The following is a 9865-nucleotide window of genomic DNA, read 5'->3' as shown; positions in this document are numbered from 1 at the left end:
TAAAATCTACTAGAAAACTAGAGCTGATAAATTCTGCAAAGTAGAATACAAAATCAACATACAAAAGTCAATAGTCTTTCTATACACCCAAAGTGAATCTGGTAAAAAACAAAGCAGAAAAACACAGGACACTTTGAAACAACCTTCCCTTGAGATCCTCACTTTGACAACTCTGAGGAGCTGGCTCATTACAGCCTCGACTCTGCTTTCGGATCTGCTCTGTCCTTGCTCTTGGCAAAGCCTCCTGACCCCTGCAGCTGCCTTTACCATTTACAGATATTACATAGTATGACTGGAATAAAATAATTTTTGCTTGTCTGGCTCATGACCCCTAAATACTCCATGACTACCAACTGATGAAAGTGGTGTTGCTTTTGAACTAATTATTACTCAATAAATTCTGACATTGTGGAAAGAGACACGTTTGGCCTATGTTAATGGTATAGCTTACTAATAACAGCTGCTCACAAACTAAGATTTGACATGCCAGGGTTCCCTGGCATCAAGGGTAAGTGGGGGAAACATCACCACCCTTAGGCACACAAGTGCTTTGTATTTAGCAGTGTTGCTTGGCAAGAACTATGTTGCCACTGAGAGACACCAAACCTCAGAACTGTCTGTTGGGACACTGTGGTGAGACCATGCTGGCATACATGTAAGCTCAAGTACTGAGTTACAGGGTGATGAAAAGCTGAGGTAGAGGGAAGGTGGCATCTGCTATGAACAGACTTTGGCTTTGTGAGCAAGGACATTGGATATCAAGCTGCTGGCAAGCTCCATAAGGCTGGGACATGAGGTATATGCTCAGGGGAATTGGTATAAATGATGGAAACGAGGACAGGGAATGGTATCTGCCAGCCAAGGAGTGTAAAAGCGAAGGACCAGGGGCCAAAAGGGACAGGCATAAAGGAGGTGGGAGAGGTTGCAAGTTTCTGGCTGGGCCCAGATGGAGGGAAGGTAGACGAGGAGCTAACTTTTCCTCACCAGGGGACTTAGCTTTTGTATGCCCCACCCCCCCATAGCATCTCAGCACTTGGGATCTATAGAGCACTTTATTGACTTTTTTTTTTTTTTGGTGGTACTGGGGTTCCTGGAAGCCCTTCTACCTCCGGGCTACACTCCCAGACCTATTTTTTATAGTTTTTTATTTGGAAACAGGGTCTTTTAAGCCAGCGATCCAGCGTGATCCTCCTGTCTCCACCTCCCAAGCGCGGGGATTACAAGCGTGCGCCACCACGCCTGGCATTTTATTGACTATTTAAAAGCAATTTAACAGCTGGGCATGGTGGTAAATACATATAATCCCAGTACGTGGGAGGCTGAGTCAGACGATTGAAGGTTTGCAAACAGCCTCAGCTTAATGAGGCCCTCCACAACCATTTCAAAATAAAGGAGCCACCGGGCATGGTGGTGCATGCTTGTAATCCCAGCATTTGTGAGGCTGAAACAGGAGGATCGTAGTTCGTGGACAGCCTCGGTTACTTAGTGAGGTCCTCTGCAACTCAGTGAGACCCTGTTTCAAAATGAAGAATAAAAAATAGGGCTGGGGGTGCAGCTTGGAGGTAGAATGCTTCTGGGTTCCATCCCCAGTACCACAAAATAAATAAATAAGTAAATAAATAAATAAATAAGGAAAAATAGGAAGCCAGGCATGGTGGCACACTCTTGTAATCCCAACATTTGGGAGTTTGAAACAGGAGGATCTCAGTTTGAGGACAGCCTCAGCTACTTAGTGAGGCCCTTTGCAACTCAGTGAGACCCTGTTTCAAAATAAAAAATAGGGATGGGGGTGTAGCTCAGAGGTAGAATGCCCCTTGGTTTCATTCCTAGTACAGAAAAGAAAAAAAAAAAAAAGCGCTGCGGGTGTACCTTGGAGGTAGAATGCCCCTGGGTTCAATTGTTCAATTCCCACGAACACATGCGTGCATGTGCGCGCACACACACACACACACACACACACACACACAAATACACACACAATTTAACAAAATTAAGGAATACAGTATTTTATTTTTAATGTACCACATTATATACATTGTAGAAAAGCACATAAAGAGAAAAACATTTTCACATAATGCACCAACTTCAAGGCTAAAAAACTCTTCAAATAAAATCCAAGCTCCATTTATATCAGTGTACATCAATGAAAAAATGTTCATTGATAAGAAACCTTACAAGGAAATTTTGAAGTGGGAAGAGGGATCTGTTTTTTTTTTGTTTGTTTGTTTGTTTGATGTTATTTCACACTATTTATTTGGGAATGCTGTGTTCCCTCCCTAATAAATTTTATTTCTCATATGCTTTACTCACTACTTTATCTACATTCTATAACATACAGCTATAAATTACTATTTGTGTTTTCTAAAGACAGTATGCTAACAAACTCAAAACATTACTTGTAATATATTTTTTAACAAAATCTCTATATTCATGAATTCAAATTTCTCAACATAAATTTCAACATAATCTACTCTGTATTTTCCCTTAATTTTCTTTAAATTCAAAATATTTCTAAGGTTTTATAGCAGTATTACCTTAGGATGCCATTTATTAAGAGAAGCCACCCTACATTTGTTGTAGAGTGTAAGACTGTACCCCATCATTACTCTGGCATAAAGAAAGGCCATGCTGTGGATAATGGGTCACTGCACATTCAAGATGTCAACAGAGCTTTCTCCAATGCAAATACTCTAAACTGTGCCACCTGACTTGTTGACAAATGTGCATTTTTAATATTCATTTTACTCAAAAGACTTTTCTCCTGTGTGTGTCCTCTGATGTACAATGAGGTTTGACTTTTGAGAGAAGGTTTTCCCACATATGTTACATTCATAGGGCTTCTCCCCTGTGTGTGATCTCTGATGTTTAGCAAGGTCTGACTTACGATAAAAAATTTTCCCACATTCATTACACTGACAAGATTTCTCACCTGTGTGAATCCTGTAATGTACTGTGAGGGATGATTTGTGACTGAAGGACTTCCCACATTCATTACATTCATAGGGTTTTTCCCCTGTGTGTTTTCTCTGATGTAAAATAAGTCCTGACTTCACACAAAAAGACTTCCCACACTCATTACATTTATAGGGCTTTTCTTCTGTATGGGTTCTCTGATGTACAATTAGAGCTGATTTATGGCAGAAAGCTTTCTGACATTCAGTACATTCATAGGGTTTTTCCCCTATGTGAATTCTCTGATGCTGGGTGAGCTGTGACTTCTGGCAGAAGGTTTTGCCACATTCATTGCATCCATAGGGTTTCTCTCCTGTATGTGTTCTATAATGTTTAGTTAGGTATGACTTATTGTAAAAGATTTTCCCACACTCATGACATTCATAGGGTTTCTCGCCTGTGTGTGTTCTATAATGTTGAGAGAGGGTTGACTTATGGCTGAAGAATTTTCCACATTCAGGACATGTAAAGGGTTTCTCCCCTGTGTGAGTTCTCTGATGTACTGTGAGGTCTGATTTTAAGCAGAAGGTTTTCCCACATTCGTAACATTCATAAGGTTTCAATCCTGTATGAATTATCTGATGCCTTGTGAGTACTGACTTGTGGTAGAAAGTTTTCTCACATACACTACATGCAAAGGGTTTGTCCCCTACATGAATTCTCTGATGCTGAGTAAGATGTGACTTTTGACAAAAGGATTTCCCACATTCCAGGCATCCAAAAGGTTTCTCACCAGTGTGAGTTCTCTGATGTACTGTAAGGTGTGAATTCATACAAAATGACTTCCCACATTCATAACATTCATATGGTTTCAGCCCCGTATGTGTTCGTTGATGTTTAGTAAGGTCGGATTTCTGGTAAAAAGTTTTCCCACATGCAGTACACTGATAGGGTTTCTCCCCTGTATGTGTTCTCTGGTGTAACATGAGGGCTGACTGGTGGCTAAAGGCTTTATTGCACTGATTGCATTCATAGGGTCTCTCTCCTGTGTGGGATCTGTGATGTTTAGTGAGATTTGAATTCTCCCAGAAAGATTTTCCACACTCATTGCACTGAAAGTGTTTCTCTCCTGTGTGTACCCTCTGATGTCGAGTGAGGTGTGACTTTTCCCAGAAAGCTTTCCCACATTCCTTACATTCAAAGTGTTTTTCTTCTTTATGAAGTTGTGAGAGATAAAACATCCTCCTTAAATTACTCCCACTTCCATTATATTCACACTGTTTCACAGGAGGAATGAACTCACTTAAGTATTTCTCATAATCACTAAATTCACAGTGATTCTTCTTATAGGGAGATATGTGAGAGAACACAAAAGATGAGTTATCACAGAAAGTTCTCCCATACTCACTGTATTCAAAGGAATTCTCTTCTGTGTTCTCTTTCTTGTATGTGTTGAATATTGCCTTTTCAAGGATGGTTTCCTGATATGCATTATATTGAAAAGTTTCTTCCAACATTTTAATCTTCTCATGCTGAATAGGATTCTCATGATGACTGAAAGTACTTCTATTTTTAAAAAATTCACATTTTTCTCTAGTATGAGTTTTTTCATGTTTGATTTTGAGTACCAATTTCCCATGGGCATTAAATTCATCAGGCTTTTTAAAGTACCTTTTCCTATTAATGACAAATTCTGAAATATTGTTAAAACTCCTTCCTCCTAAGTCACATTGGCAGAGTACTTGCATGGAAGGAAAAGAATCTATGTCCGAGATAAATGGTCTTCCTATTACATTACCTCGTTCACTAGTTGGCATTTTGTTATTGATAAATACAACTTCCCACAAATATTTAGGTTGGTTTTCATGACTCATCTCCTTCAGGTGATCAGCATTCCAAAGTTCTAGAAAAAATAAAAATTCATTTTAACACATAAGTAATAACAAATTTATTATGGAACAAGACCTCTATACAAATGGCCTATGTCATATTTGACTGTGTTTTTTTTGGTCTAATTTCCAGTGATGAAAGTAATTTCAAGTGCATATTTCTTCTATTTCATATGTTTGAGGTGAAAAGAATGAACAAAATCCATAATCAAAAGGCCTGGCATAATGTAAAAAGGGAGAAGAATCTATTAGAACACACATTCAGAGTCTGATGTAGAAATAACTTGAATCTCTCCAGGCATCCTCTAAAAAACATACATAAATATAAGGAGACCAAATAATATGATCTTTAACAGCCCATGACAGATACTACTAATTTCAAGTCACCACTAAGTAAAAAACAAGATCTGTTGGCCCACATCTATGTGGTTATCACAAAGTAAAGAGGAAAGAGAAAAACTAGAAGTGATAAGACACAAATCAAATTACCCCCAGGAAGGGGAAGTTCCTCTGTGATTAGAAAAATACTAAGAAGGTATCTGAGTTCAAGTAGATCAGGGCTTCAGTTACTGGAAAATCCAAGAGAAGGAACTTCATAATGGAAAAGAACTAAAGAGGAATTTAATCCTCTTTAGGAATTTAATCTGCAAGAACAGATTAAAGTCAGGAATAAAACTGTAGCCTGTTAGAAACTAAATTGTATTGAAGCCCCAACCTCCAATATGACTGTAATTATAGACAAGATTTTTTTTTTTTTTGGGTGATACTGGGGTTCCTGGAAGCTCTTCCACCTCCAGGCTACACTCCCAGACCTATTTTTACATTTTTATTTGGAAACAGGGTCTCCTAAGCCTGCGCGCACGGCTGGCTTTGAACCTGCGCGAACCTCCTATCTCTGCCTCCCAAGCATGGGGATTACAAGTGTGCGCCACCATGCCTGGCTATAGACAGGATTTTTAAAGGGAGATTTAAGATTATTAAGCTGATAGTATTGGTGACCTATATTAGAAAAAGCCTCCAGAGCACTTGCTCTCTCCTTGTCTTCTTCTCTCCCTTTCACTTCAACCCACCATGTGCACACAGAAAAGGGTCTATTAGGACACAGCAAGAAAGTGCCATCTGTACACTAAGGAAAGTGCCTCCCCAAAACTCCTTCATCTTGGACTTCCAGCCTTCAGAACTGTGAGGAAAATAAATTTCTTCATTTAATTGCTTAAGCCACCTTGTCAGTGGAATTTGATTATAATTCAAGAAATCTAATGTAGATATCAAGGAAAAACTATACTTGAATAAAGTTTTAAAAAATTGAAAACTGGCATGGAAAATAGTTATAACAAAAGAAGGCTAAAGAAAATATTCTATGACAAAACACACACACACACACACACACACACACACACACACACAGCTGTTCCTAAAGAGAAAAAAATAAAATACTTAATATTAAAAACTATAGCCAAGAAAACTACCCAGAAATTAAAAAAAATACTTGATTCACACATTCAAAAAATTATTATGAATTGGGAAAACTAAACTGGAACCTTCTTCTCTAAGACATACATTAATAAAGCTACCAAAACATAAAATTGAAGAAAACATCCTCTAGACCAAAAGAATAAGTTTCCACAAAACTTACTGTAACTTTACAAAGAGTTGCAATGAGGAAGTGTTTTCCCTACAACTTATAATTTATTTTTCCAAGTTTTAGTTATTTTAGGTCCTTCACGCTTTCAAATAAAAATTAGAATCAGCTAGTCAGTATCATGAGAAAGCCTACTAATTAAAGGAATTAGATTGCAATTGTTCCGAATCTAGAGATCATTTTATGGAGAAAACAAGATTGAGTACTCTTGACAGTACTACACTGTTTCAATTATTGTAGCTTTATAAGGCTTGAAATTCGAAAATATACATCTTCTAGCTTTGTTCTTTTTCGAGATCATTTTGGGTATCTAGAGTCCATATTTCATATTAGGATAGATTTTTTCTGAAAAATAAATAAATAAATAAATGTATGATAGTTTCACCTAAAAAAAAAAGAAAGAAAAAAATATCCTCCGGTAAGAAAGAAAGCAAAAAGAAATATTGAAATGTTATCTTTAAGTCATTAAAAGCTTGGTATCAGACAAATGAAACTTATGTGAGATTATCATTGTTAATTTTGGATTAATTGCTATAATACTAGATGTCAACCACTAAGCCAAGCATGGGAAGGAGGGATGGGGAGGGAAGTGGGTGGTGATCAGGTAGGGGCTAACTGGGCGATTTGTGCATGTATGACTACAAAAGTTTTTTTATCCCATTATGATGTATGAATACAGTGCACCAATAAAAAATATATTTAAAAAAACCTAAAAAAAAAGAATACAGAAGAATGGGCACATGCTATGACATTTCAAATGAATGACTTGAGCATTTATTATGAAATGCTCAAGTTTTAACTGCAGAGGGTCCTAGAACCAGGCTCCCAGAGATATAGAAGGATGAGTGCATACCTACTCAGCATAAACACATGAAACTTATTTGTGCTGCCTAAGATGTCAGTGAGTTCACGTACACCAGAAAAAAGAATACAGATCAAAATGGTAAATATTTAAATAAATGAGCAGTGTATGAGCCTTATGTTCTCTGTTCAAACTTCCTATATGCAAATTTCTCATAAATTTTGTTTTCATACTCAGTTCAAAATATTTTTTAATCTCCTCTTTGAATTCTAGCAGTCATGGGTTATGTACAAGTGTGTTAGCTTCCAACTACTTAGGAATTACATTAGGTAAATGTTTATGTGCCTTTGAAAAATGCCAATTCCACCATTTTCTGGGGGTAGGAGGCTGGATAACACAGGAGTAATTTATAAATACTAGGTGAATTTGGTTATTTAGTGCTGTTCAAGCCTACTGTATCTTTGCTACTTTTTTATTTCCTTGTTCTATCAATTATTGGGAGGATACTGAAACCTTTGATTATAATTGTAAATTATATCATTGTATCAGATTTCTGTGTGTGTGTGTGTGTGTGTGTGTGTGTGTGTGTGTATGTAGTGTGCTTACTGGGGACTAACCCACAAACATTCTTCTGAGATACATCCCTAGCCAATTTTTATATATTTATTTTGAAACAGGGTCTTACCAAGTTGCTGAGGCTGGCCTTGAACCTATGATCCTCCTGTCACAGCCTCTCAAGTGCTGGGATTACAGGTGTGAGCCACCACACCTGGCTGTAAATCTTTTTTCTTTTCTTTCTTTCTTTCTTCTTTTTTTTTTCCTTTTTTCAGTACTGGGGATGGAACCCAGGAGCATTCTACCTCCAAGAGACACCACAGACCTATTTTTTATTCTTTATTTTGAAACAGGATCTCACTGAATTGCAAAGGGCCTAAGTAGCTGAGGCTGGCTTCGAACCTGCACAATCCTCCTATCTCAGCCTCCCAAATGCTGGGATTACAAGCATGTGACATCATACCTGGCTCCTTTTTAACTTTTTTTTTGAGGAGGGAGAAACTGAGGATTGGATTCTAGCTCTGAGGTATACACCAGCTTTTTTATTTATTACTTTTACTTTTTTAAGCTATTGCACATTTATTTTTCAGAATTACACATCAAGGTTCATTTAAAATATCACTTCTGAAATAGATGCCTAATTCAGTGACAGCTCCCTGTCCCTGTTCCCACATCAAGATTAGCGCACAGTCCCATGCTCTGCACAAAGCAAGTAACAGCTGCTCTCTAACAAGCTAAAGTTGATTTAAAAAAAAAAGGTTCACTGAGTTCTCAGCTAGTGCAGTTTTTTTAAACCAAAGAATTTTATTGTCCAAATAAAATTTAAAAACAGAATGTAAGCCGGGCAAGGTGGTGCACGCTTGTCATCCCACACTTGGGAGGCCGAGACAGGAGGATCGTGCTTAGGCTCTCAGCAACTTATTGAGACCCTGTTTCCAAATAAAATATAAAACAGGGCTAAGAGTATAGACCAGAGGTAGAAAGCCTCTGGGTTCCACCCCCAAGTACCACACACACACATACACACACACACACACACACACACACACACACACACACGAAAAAAAAGAAACACCAGAAATGTAGAAAATATTGCCTATACCTGGGCATGGTGGCGCACGCTTGTAATCCCAGCATTTGGGAGGCTGAGACCAGAGGATCGCGGTTTGTGGACAGCCTCAGCTACTTAGTGAGGCCTTCTGCAACTTAGTGAGACCCTGTTTCAAAATAAAGAATAAGGGCCAGGCGTGGTGGTGCATGATTGTAATCCCTGGGCTTGGGAGGCAGAGACAGGAGGATCGCGTAGGTTTGAAACCAGCCTCGTTGGCTTAAGAGACCCTGTTTCCAAATAAAAATATAAAAATAGGTCTGGGAGTGTAGCCCGAAGGTAGAAGGGTTTCCAGGAACCCCAGTACCACCGAATAAAATAAATAAAGGAAGGAAGGAAGGAAGGAAGGAAGGAAGGAAGGAAAGAAAGAAAGAAAGAAAGAAAGAAAGAAAGAAAGAAAGAAAGAAAGAAAGAAAGAAAGAGAATAAAAAGAGTAGGGGGTGTAGCTTAGAGGTTGAATGTCCCTGGGTTCCATCCCCAGACCCACACACAAAAAAGAAAATATTGCCTATTAATATCACGTTGAAGCATTAAAATAATAATAACCAATAATAAAAATAAAACTTCAAGTCTGAGGCCTAGCAATAAACTTAAAGTCAGTTTTCTTAAGACTTTTCTGATTGAATTCTTTTCAATTATTTCAAAATAAAAAGAACTCATGTATTAGGTATAAATTATTAAGACATGCCAGTGTGTTCAATTTTATGTTTTGATATGCTGGCATGCAGTCCCCCCAAATACAACAACCACAGGGAGTCAAAGTCTCATATTATTACTTAAAATGAAGAATATCAGTGGGGTGATATTAAAAATTTAATAAATACTGTAATTTTTTTGTGGTACTGGGGATGGAACCCAGGGGCATTCTACCTCAAGCAACACCCCCAGCCCTATTTTTTAATTGAAACAGGGTATCATTGAGTTGCAAAGGGCCTTGTTAAGTAGCTGAGGCTGTCTGCAAACTGCAATCCTCCTAT

Source organism: Muscardinus avellanarius (genome assembly GCF_963383645.1).
Source record: "Muscardinus avellanarius genome assembly, chromosome: 7".
In the NCBI taxonomy this organism is placed as follows: Eukaryota; Metazoa; Chordata; class Mammalia; order Rodentia; family Gliridae; genus Muscardinus; species Muscardinus avellanarius.
Note: the sequence above shows the minus strand (reverse complement) of the source record.